At 44.8% G+C, this 11,842-nt stretch overlaps 1 pseudogene; it reads left to right on the top strand.

Annotated features, from left to right (window-relative positions):
• Positions 1-660: 660 nt before the first annotated feature.
• Positions 661-11,842, top strand: part of LOC122939535 — a 36,549-nt pseudogene continuing 25,367 nt past the window's right edge.

Below are 11,842 nucleotides of genomic sequence, written 5' to 3'. Positions count from 1 at the left end.
GACAAGAATCTTCCCTCCACATTTTAATTTATACAACTGCCTCCACTAAAACAGGATTCGACAATCAACCTATCAGAAAATCAGTTTAGTTTAAAACGGCCAATAGATGTTAGATGATTAGGGCTGGAATTTTGTCCTAGACAATTAGATGTCCTCCACATGTTAGTCAGTGGGTAAATATGGAATAACAAGGAAGGCTGAAGGAAGGTTAGGGAAAATGAAATGATGAGAGGCATGAACTGAGGTAACATCCTTCTGGGTATCAGTAGGTTCATTCTTCTTAAGAGCTATAACCTTGCTGTATCTGGGTCTGATAATCAGAATAAAGCTTCATCTCTGGAAAAGAACCGAGGATTGCTGCCATCATCATTCATCATTTTCATCATCACGTGTATTAACAACATTTTGGTGCCATGACAAGTGACCAGAAGAAGCTGTGAAGATTCGTGACCCAGAAGTGCTGTGACCCAAAGTCTGGTGGTGACTTAGAAGTCTGTGCCTGCTTCAGCAAGAGGCAACCCAGAAGGGAGTTTTTGACCCCATAACCCAACAAGACTGGAGGACTCTGGTGCCAGAAAGGCTAGTGAGTATTCTCTACTTACTCTGCATTGTTAATTGCTGTAAGACTTCTATTGTAGTATGGCTAGTGGGGAAGGTAGTATGAATGGAGTTATCGTTAATGAGCGGCTCATAAATTACATAAAAAGTCATGGTGGACCATATGAGATCCCACAGGAATGGAAAAGTTCATGGGATAAGATGAAATGTTTTCTGGATAGGGAAGTGTTTGATAAGAAAAGTAAAGAGAAAATGAATGATAGTGCACGGTTTATTGTCCTGTTGTGTGAAGTTGATGGAGATTGTGGTACAAAGAGATCAGAAGCTTAAAGTAGAGGCAGAAGGATTGGGATATAAAATGGCTGAACTGAGATTGCATGCTGCGATAACTGGGGAGGCTCTGATTGAGAAAGCGTTATCTCGTGTTAATGAGGAATTATCAGTAAAAATACAGAGTGTAGAGAAGGAGGCGGTGGAATGCAAACATGCAACTACAAACCGGATTCCAAAAAAGTTGGGACACTATACAAATCGTGAATAAATACTGGATGCAATGATGTGGAGGCGCAAACTTCTAATATTTTATTCCGAATAGAACATAAATCACGGAACAAAAGTTTAAACTGAGAAAATGTACCATTTTAAGGGGAAAATTTGTTGAATCAGAATTTCATTGTGTCATCAAATCCCCAAAAAGTTGGGACAAGGCCATTTTCACCGCTGTGTGGCATCTCCCCTTCTTCTTACAACACTCAACAGACGTCTGGGGACCGAGGAGACCAGTTTCTCAGGTTTAGAAATAGGAATGCTCTCCCCTTCTTGTCTAATACAGGCCTCTAACTGTTCCATCGTCTTGGGCCTTCTTTGTTGCACCTTCCTCTTTATGATGCGCCAAATGTTCTCTGTAGGTGAAAGGTCTGGACTGCAGACCGGCCATTTCAGTACCCGGATCCTTCTCCTACGCAGCCATGATGTTGTGATTGATGCAGAATGTGGTCTGGCATTATCTTGTTGAAAAATGCAGGGTCTTCCCTGAAAGAGATGACGTCTGGATGGAGCAGATGTTGTTCTAGAACCTGAATATATTTTTCTGCATTGATGGTGCCTTTCCAGACATGCAAGCTGCCCATGCCACACGCACTCATGCCACCCCATACCATCAGAGATGCAGGCTACTGAACTGAGCGTTGATAACAACTTGGGTTGTCCCTGTCCTCTTTGGTCCGGATGACATGGCGTTCAGATTTCCAAAAAGAACTTTGAATCGTGACCCGTCTGACCACAGAACAGTCTTCCATTTTGCCACACTCCATTGTAAATGATCCCTGGCCCAGTGAAAACGCCTGAGCTTGTGGATCTTGCTTAGAAATGGCTTCTTCTTTGCACTGTAGAGTTTCAGCTGGCAGCGGCGGATGGCGCGGTGGATTGTGGTCACTGACAATGGTTTCTGGAAGTATTCCTGAGCCCATTCTGGGATCTCCTTTACAGTAGCATTCCTGTTTGTGGTGCAGTGTCGTGTAAGGGCCCGGAGATCACGGGCATCCAGGATGGTTTTACGGCCTTGACCCTTACGCACAGAGATTGTTCCAGATTCTCTGAATCTTCGGATGATGTTCTGCACAGTTGATGATGATAGATGCAAAGTCTTTGCAATTTTTCGCTGGGTAACACCTTTCTGATATTGCTCCACTATCTTTCTGCGCAACATTGTGGGAATTGGTGATCCTCTACCCATCTTGGCTTCTGAGAGACACGGCCGCTCTGAGAAGCTCTTTTATACCCAATCATGTTGCCAATTGACCTAATTAGTGTTAATTGGTCTTCCAGCTCTTCGTTATGCTCAAATTTACTTTTTCCAGCCTCTTATTGCTACTTGTCCCAACTTTTTGGGGATTTGTTGACACCGTGAAAATTTGAATCAACGTATTTTTCCTTTAAAATGATACATTTACTCGGATTAAACGTTTGATCCGTCATCTACGTTCTATTACAAATAAAATATTGACATTTGCCATCTCCACATCATTTTTTGGAATCCGGTTTGTAATACTGCATTTGATAAATTGTCTGAAAAGCATATTGTGAATAATGTAGATCAAAACTTAACATCAAGAAGTGTTAGTAACAGTCTCATTTATCCTTGGGGCGATCTACATAATGTTAGGAATACTCCAGCAGCTCCTACAACTAAATGAAATGCTGACGATTCAGGTGAAGTGCAGCTGATTAGAAAACAGTTACAGCCATGGGAAATGGATGCAATTGTTAAAGAAATCGGGCAGGTCCCAAGGCCTGATATCAGCAGGTTCATGAGACGGTTTTGTGATTTGCAGAGAGTTATAGAGACTTAGAACTTGAATGTGGATGACATGGATAGAGTGTTACGAAATGGATTGTGGATTACACAAAACTGTGGGCAGCAAAGAAAAGTAGAGGACATTCTTAAAGAACTGTTGAAGGCATTGTACGGCGTGGCTTCAAATATATGGTTGTCTGGAAAAGTTAAGCAAATGAAGCAGGAGTGTCCCTATGAGTTGTCCAATAGAACTGCTACTGTTGTGGAATATGTGCTTAGTGGAGATCCTGGTTTTGGACATGGTGGCTTGGTTCATAGAGTTATGGTGTTGGAAGCTTTGGATGATGACGTTAGAGACGGAATTGTGTCTGAAACTCCATATCCAAGCGATCTAAACGATATATTATTAAGAGCCGGCGACGCATGCTGGAAGCCGTCTAATCCAACTGCAAACTCTGGATGGAAGCGAATAATTCATGGAGATGGACTCGAAGTCTGTGCATTAGGGGTGGACGTCTTCACAAGGCAACGACAAGTACAATGCCAGGCGCCTCTCACAGGGTGGTGCGAATGTGACACATGTGGACTGGTGGACTGGTGACAATCGGAGGAGAAGACATACGAGCCAACATCAAATTAAATCAAATATCTATGGACATTGTTCAGAGGTGACTGGGAAGCAATGGTTTTCCAATTGTATAAGAAAATACCACCATTTACAATTGAATTGGGCACATTATTTAAATGGGTTCTCCGGGAATTAAGAAAATGAAAACACACAAATATTACTTTATTATAAATATTTTCCAAAATACCTTCCATTAGTTATAATGGCTTGTTTTGTCTAGGGAGCAATGGTTAGGAGAAACAAAATGGCCGCTGTCCTGTTAGCACACACAAAACCTGTCCTAATCACATAGGAGGACAAGTTACATCACAACCCTGAGGTAAAAGCGCCTCATCCTCCTCTCTGCTCTCACTGTCAGGGAATATGATCCCGAATACAGTTTAATATGATATTGAGCTGAATCTTTGTGGGAATGAAGCTCATCAGGAGACATGAAGTACAGAGAGGACGGACTGTGGTAATGGAGACTGCACAGAATGCTTAGTAGCCACATCTGCTCATGACCTCCATTCCTACAGAGATTCAGCTGAAGATCTTATCATCTGTATTCAGCATCATAATCCCTGACAAGCAGAGCAGAGAGGAGGATGAAGCAGCTCTATGGCTCATTGTTGTGATGTAACTTGTCCTCCTGTGTGATTAGGACACGTTCTGTGTGCACTATTAGGACAGTGGCCATTTTGTTTCTCCTGCTGATTGCTCCCTAGACAACACGAGCCTTTATAACTAATGTAATGTACAGTACAGACCAAAAGTTTGGACACCTTCTCATTCAAAGAGTTTTCTTTATTTTCATGACTATGAAAATTGTAGATTCGCACTGAAGGCTTCAAAACTATGAATTATCACATGTGGAATTATATACATAACAGAAAAGTGTGAAACAACTGAAAATATGTCATATTCTAGGTTCTTCAAAGTAGCCACCTTTTGCTTTGATTACTGCTTTGCACACTCTTGGCATTCTCTTGATGAGCTTCAAGAGGTAGTCACCTGAAATGGTCTTCCAACAGTCTTGAAGGAGTTCCCAGAGATGCTTAGCACTTGTTGGCCCTTTTGCCTTCACTCTGCGGTCCAGCTCACCCCAAACCATCTCGATTGGGTTCAGGTCCGGTGACTGTGGAGGCCAGGTCATCTGGCGCAGCACCCCATCACTCTCCTTCATGGTCAAATAGCCCTTACACAGCCTGGAGGTGTGTTTGGGGTCATTGTCCTGTTGAAAAATAAATGATGGTCCAACTAAATGCAAACCCGATGGAATAGCATGCCGCTGCATGATGCTGTGGTAGCCATGCTGGGTCAGTATGCCTTCAATTTTGAATAAATCCCCAACAGTGTCACCAGCAAAGCACCCCCACACCATCACACCTCCTCCTCCATGCTTCACGGTGGGAACCAGGGATGTAGAGTCCATCCGTTCACCTTTTCTGCGTCGCACAAAGACACAGTGGTTGGAACCAAAGATCTCAAATTTGGACTCATCAACCAAAGCACAGATTTCCACTGGTCTAATGTCCATTCCTTGTGTTCTTTAGCCCAAACAAGTCTCTCCTGCTTGTTGCCTGTCCTTAGCAGTGGTTTCCTAGCAGATCTTCTACCATGAAGGCCTGATTCACACAGTCTCCTCTTAACAGTTGTTCTAGAGATGTGTCTGCTGCTAGAACTCTGGGTGGCATTGACCTGGTCTCTAATCTGAGCTGCTGTTAACCTGCGATTTCTGAGGCTGGTGACTCGGATGAACTTCTCCTCCGCAGCAGAGGTCACTGTTGGGGATTTATTCAAAATTGAAGGCATACTGCACCAGCATGGCTACCAGAGCATCTTGCAGCGGCATGCTATTCCATCCGGTTTGCGTTTAGTTGGACCATCATTTATTTTTTAACAGGACAATGACCCCAAACACACCTCCAGGCTGTGTAAGGGCTATTTGACCGTGAAGGAGAGTGATGGGGTGCTGCTCCTCAGTGTCCCCAGTGTCTATAATGCCCCCATAGTGGCCCCACAGTGCTCTCTGTAAATAAAATGACCTGAAATAGTGCCCTTCAGTAAAAATATTGTCCCCAATAGTGCCTTCCAGTAACAATTTTGCCCCAAATAGTGCCCACCAGTAAAAAATATTGTACCCAATAGTGGCCTCTAGTAAAAATATTGTGCCCAATAGTGGCCTAAATGACACTGTTACCCATTTTGAACGGCTGTTAGACGGGCACACTCTTGTCTCAGTGGCCGTTTGAACCATTGATTTCAAAGGGGTTCGTCTGGCTGTGAAAAAGGGCAAAAAGTAGGGCATGTCCTATTTTCTGACGCCCGCTATTCTCTGACTAGTGTGACTAGTCCTGTTGACTGGTTCTTCCATTTTTCCTGTTCGTGTGAATGGAGCCCTAGAGTTTTTATCATCTGTGCCATTTATTATCTCCTCTGTGACTGATGCATTTCATCCTCTGTAGGCTCCGCACACACATGAGCAGATGTTTGTGATGTAAACTTACAGCAATGAATCCTCATCCGCACGCTGCGGAACAGATCGGCCGCATTCCGGTCGCGTGCGTTTTTTCGCTCATCTGCTCAGTTTTGACCATCTGTGACACGACGTACCTACCTTGGGTTCATGATCATATGTCATGTATTAACCATTTATTATCACCTTTGTCTTGAGTTAATCATCCCTTCTGATTCTATGAACCCGGCTATGTCTTATTAATGTTTTATGTTGTGTTTTATGCTTCTTTTCTCCTGTTAACTGCAGGTTTTTGGAGCCTTTTATTAGCTGAACATTTTATCGACATGAAGTCACTGCATCATTTGCAGCCTTAGATTTCTATCTGTAACACGGGTCCCGTCATTATCCCGGCGATTGCTCCACTACAGTTAATGTTTTCAATTAAATAAGTTGTTTTAATTTAAGCAACAAATAAAATATGTAAAAAACATTAGGAGTTTTTGCTCGAGAATTCCTGTCCTCATGCACTAATTGGGTTCGGGTTAATGACAGACATGGGCAGTGGTCAGTGCACCTACTATATCAGGTCTGATATTTTATATCTTTCCCCTTGTTTAGAATGCACTCATTTCCAACGCTCCCTGCCAATATTCTTCCGCTAACCAGCGCAGACATAATGTATTCATTACAAGGACCGCCATTAGCCCTGGCTTATATCACTTTCACTTTTTAAACGATTGCATTTATTTGACACGACCTGATATCTCCAAGCATCAGCAGAGCGAAGCATTTGTTAATGCCGAAATCTTTGGCTCTGTGTACATTGTGAGCCGCAGACCATTGTTAGCGCTCTCCTTCTACCCACCTCACAATAGGCACCATGTGAGGACCCGGCCAAAAGTCACGGTTGCCTTAGATATTGTTACAAGATGGAAAAATATGAAATGGCTGTAAGTTGATGGATGAGGTGCTAGGATTTGGGGCTCTTTCGAGCTTGTCAGAACCCATTCCCCACTTAGAGCCCGAGGGAAGAACTTGAACTGGTACATTAGCGTGGAGTAAAGTCAGGGACACAATTCTTCCGTGTTTCTGATCAAACTAGAAACTATGGGCATAAAACACTGGAATATTAAATTCTCGTATCCATCAGAGCCAGGGAAAATAGTCTAAAAGTTTGATAATTATACGTGGGGGCCAAGAATCGCAGAAGCTTCCAGAATAAAATGACTATGGCTTCTGTTGGGTTCACTTGGAGGCGTCCATGAGTGGAGCTGATGGGGCGTTGCAGTAAAGGGCCACCAGCCTCACTGATGGAAAGCCCTGAAGGTTAACGATGGAAGCCAGAGGGCCACAGTTAATGTTGGATATTATAATTTAGCTACTGGTACTGGTCTGAGCTCACATGACATGTCAGAAGATGTTATATACATAGCCATCGAGCCTGAGAGGAGAGAGCGAGAAGTGGCAGTGGTAGCATGGAAGATGGTGGTCGTAGTAATCAATCTGGCCAATCTGTCTCTTAAATATGGTAGGGAGCTTTAAACTTCTATCCCCAACCAAAATGCAGTGAAGTCTACAGCCAAAATGCATGCATTACCCTCACTGGCTTTTCGTCCATGCACTGTCCCTTGAAATGGCTGCTAAACCTTCTGTTAGGTGCAGTTCTAGTCTCCCTCAGAGGGGCGCACTCGTTACAGTCACTTTTCTGGCTTCTCTTAGCTTAAGGGGTTGGTGTATCCCTGTCTGTTGCTTCTCCACACAGACAACTGCTACTCTCCACACTCTCTACAGTTTTAGCTAGAGGGAAGGGACCAGCCTATGCCCAGTAACTGTATCTACGATGCTGGAAGATAAACCCTCTTCTCCTCATATACTGCCTTTGGGATACAAGGTCTATAATCAAGTCACACATTAACCCCGAGGACTGTCCATGAGCAAGCTGCTGAGGCATGATAGACAGAAGAGCACTCCTTTCCTATCCTGTGTATAACAGCTCAGGTTTGGCAAAATAATACGAGCACAATACACTTTTGTCTGAACTGATGTTCTAAAGGGACCAATAAAATAAGAATACACACTGGAGCCATCTAAAATGTCCCACAGTGTCAAATGTTACATTCGATCTGAAGATGGAGATTTAATGTCTGACTCCTGCATTTCTGTCGGAGCCCTTCGTCAGCTGAGCAAGGTTGTAGTTCAGGCCGTATTCAAACAGTCAGTGATTGTCAGCCAGAACCAGGGGCGGCTCTAAACACAGAGCAGATCTTCCCCTTATAGCCTACCGTCAGGATGACTCAGGATGGGAGCTTAAAGGGTCACCCAGATTTTAGCGCCAGTTTCTCTTATTAAAGTGAAGTTTTAATATCTAAAGGACAAAAAATACAGTTATCACAAGGTAAAAATACAAGGAAATACAAACACAAGGCAAAAATAACAGAATGAAAATAAAAGGGAACTTAATCTGCTAAAGTCCGGTCGCCCGGAAGGGAAGTCGGCCACACAAACACCTTAAGAAGGTCTGCAGCTGTCCCCACTAACCCCCTGTGATGTCATGACCGAGGCTAGTCTGGATGCTAATAGTTTTATGAGGTCAGTTCTTGGCTCAGAATTTGTCCACTAAGATAACTGCTCCTGTAAACATCATAGAAACGTCATCACGCTTTCATCCAACCCGTCATCAGATTCCGCACACGCGCATATGAAACATGGAGGGTTAGAGACAGTATGGGGTGCATTCTTCAATTACCCCTGCTTGCAGAGCCCTGAATGAGGTGACGTTCACACAGGTGATGCCGGTGGATGGACTAATTCCAATCCTGAGCAGCTCATGGCCAAGTAATACATTAGGTCCAGTATCTCATTGATAATTCTTCATCTGTATGGGTTTTGATACATGACCCCTACTGCAGGTCATGTGACGTACTGCCAAAATAGGCAGAGAACGCAGCTGCAATGGGGCCCACGGCAAGGGGGGGCCCGGAGCACATGGAAAGCCCTGCCCCCTACCCCACGTCTACTCTGCACACTCAGCCACTTGTGTTCCGTCCCTAACCTCCTATGCTCAGTCAGGGCTCACCTTGTGTGAACAGGTAGCACAATGTCCCGGGTCTCACCCCTCCCCTCCATGTCTGACCTGTCCATGAGCCAGGCTCCCTCCCAGGCGCTGCGTCTGCTGCAAACTGGCCAATCAGCATTTAGCAGGGCAAAGATTCTGCTGCTGATTGGCCAGGCAGCAGGAGCAGCTCGGCAGCACAACTTTGAGGGTGCGCCCCGGCGCGGTAGTTTCACCTGCGCTCACATGCTGCCCGCTACTTGCCTCAAGTCATTAGCCATCCCCCAGCCTGGACTGAAGAACCGCTCCAGCCCCTGGCTCCTCCGGTCACTGATCAAAGAGCCAGCCCGGCCAGAATAAACAGCACATGTGCAGCGTCCCACTAGCCTATGTGGGAACTGCAAAAGCGTTTTGTTATCATCTGTATATCATGCTGTATTGCATCATCCTGTGATATTCCTGTTTCCCAGGCTGTGAGTTGCACTACATACATCCACCACTAGATGGGGGTAGCACCACAGTATATATAGTGTAGGTCAGGCCTAGCTAGAGGAGATTGTGGGTTCTCTCTAAGGAGAAGGAGTGAGGAGCTACAGGGGGAAGGAGAGGACCCCTCTCCTCCCAGCTCTCTGGAGCTTCACGGCCCAGAGAAGCTATCATACACCTCAGGATCTAAGCCAGGAAGCCAGGTGGAGGGAAGTCTACCTTTATTCTTCAGGAGCAAGAAGTGGATTTCTGATATTTAGTGGATCAACACAAAGGAAGGACAAAGCCATTGTTCTAGGCTCTAGGCGCCTTTGTAATTAGGTGAAGGACTTATTAGCTTCCGGCAGCCTCACCGTTATTCTGAAGACAGGCAAGGATTCTGTGATATCACTTGTGTAGAACAGTAAGACTGGGACAACCTCAACTGAGGCTGAAGTAAGGCCAAGAGCTGAGTATCAGTGAGTACCTAAGTACCTACCCTAGCCTGTTACTGGGATTCATCACACCCAACCTGCATGTGTATCAGAGACTGTATTACTACTGGATGTAAACTGTTACCAAGATCCTGGTTACAGTAAAGGTCACCGTTGGATTTAAACCTGCCTCATTCTTCCAACTCCACAGCACTACTACCCTCAACCTCTTGCACCATGAAGGTGCTGGCGTCACGACACTACCTAAGTCAGGGGCCCATCCGCACAAGCATTCAGCACCCATCCACCATCAAGGGCACCTCGATCACCACCTGGCCGGTGTCCCCTGTAATAGAGTGTGCCCCGGAGAACCCAGTGCTGTTCTCCCCTTCACTGCACTGCCGGCCCAGGGAGGCGACCGCTAAACCGTGAGTAACCGATAAACTGTCTGTACCTTCCGGCCCACCGTGCACCTCACGTTTTCTACCCCTGCGGACTGGCATGTTGCACTTGCCTGCAGCTGCAGGCTGCCCCTGTATTGTGCCACAGGCAAGCCAGCCGCCGCCCGCCCACAGTAAGAGCACTAGTCTTAATACATCCATTGTTTTATGGGTTTTGTTACTACGGTGTTACCTTTGCGGAAAAACTGACCCATGCCCTTCATTCTCTGGGTCAGTATGATTGTAATACCACATATGTACAGGTACCGTATGTCTAAATAGTGCAAAAATGTGTTAAACATTTTAAAAAGTTTTTTTCTTTTTATGGGGCCTAATTCAGATTCGTGCTACGGGCCCCAATGATTTCTATGTACGCCCCTGCCTCTACCTGACCGATAAGGTTTCTGATCTCCTGTGTGTGAAGTTGTTCTACTCCCCGGGTTTTGTGGATACAGACCTGGTCTTCTGGTTTTGGGAAGAAGGCATCAATGATTTTCTGTCAGGGACGATGTTCTCCTACAAGTTATTTTGCTATCTACACCACCAGACCTCCACAATGGCTGATGGAAATCACTGATCAAAACGCTGACGCTATATTTTTTTTTTTTAGAGATGAGTATTTTATTCTCTAATTTTTACCCGGTTAGGTCCTATATACTGGCATAAATAGCCTGCAGCTGTCCGAGGACGATGGGAGTTGTCTTTTTGCATCACTGGTTGGGGATCACACATACTGTATAGAGCAATAAATCTGAACCACAACTAATCTCGGGTTCTATTTTTGATGGCCTTTGGGTGGTCCACTGGATGATGCAATATTAGCATATACCCCAAGGCTACGCCCAAGACATCAGCCACAAATACCAGAAATATATCTTCAAGCATAACATTATTCATTTCCAGCAGGTCCCGTTCTGTCTATACGCGGCCAAACACTGCAGATATGACCCTTCAGAGAGCAATATAGGTTCTGCTTGACTTGGAAAAATAGGAGAGGCTGAAAAATGGAGTAAATTATTCCACATATGTTTGCACAAATATAAGGGTATAATTTCTCCTGAGCGAGGCTCTTCTGTGAATGGACCTGCCAATGAGCACCAAGTGCGCAGGAGGGATCATTAGAGCAGTCAGAGCCTTGGGATAAATTGGCAAGGAATGCACAGATTTACCAGGACAGTGACTCAGATTAGGTGCGGAAAGCCACGCACTTGATGAATGATGGAAAGTTTACTTACATGAAAAGGGAGCACTAAGTGCGGTGCTTAAACCCCATTAAGAAAAGAAAATAATTTGTAATGTAAATGAGCGAGGAGAATTCACTGCTTTTATGGGCTGCCAAACTGGAAAAATAGCAAAGTCTGGCGATGCAAAATGTTAGACTTAATCTAAAAGCACACAAATGACAGACATGACCACTTGTGTTAGAACAGAGCATGACGCTGACGCTAGAAGTGGAAGGATTGCAAGGTCCAAATCTGCATTGAGGGATACTTGAGAATCAATGAGAACATTTTGGGGATTTTCATTCA

This window comes from Bufo gargarizans, chromosome 5 (assembly GCF_014858855.1).
Source record: "Bufo gargarizans isolate SCDJY-AF-19 chromosome 5, ASM1485885v1, whole genome shotgun sequence".
NCBI classification, from domain to species: domain Eukaryota; kingdom Metazoa; phylum Chordata; class Amphibia; order Anura; family Bufonidae; genus Bufo; species Bufo gargarizans.
The sequence above is the reverse complement of the archived record's forward strand: the minus strand, read 5'-3'. Positions and strand labels throughout refer to the sequence as shown.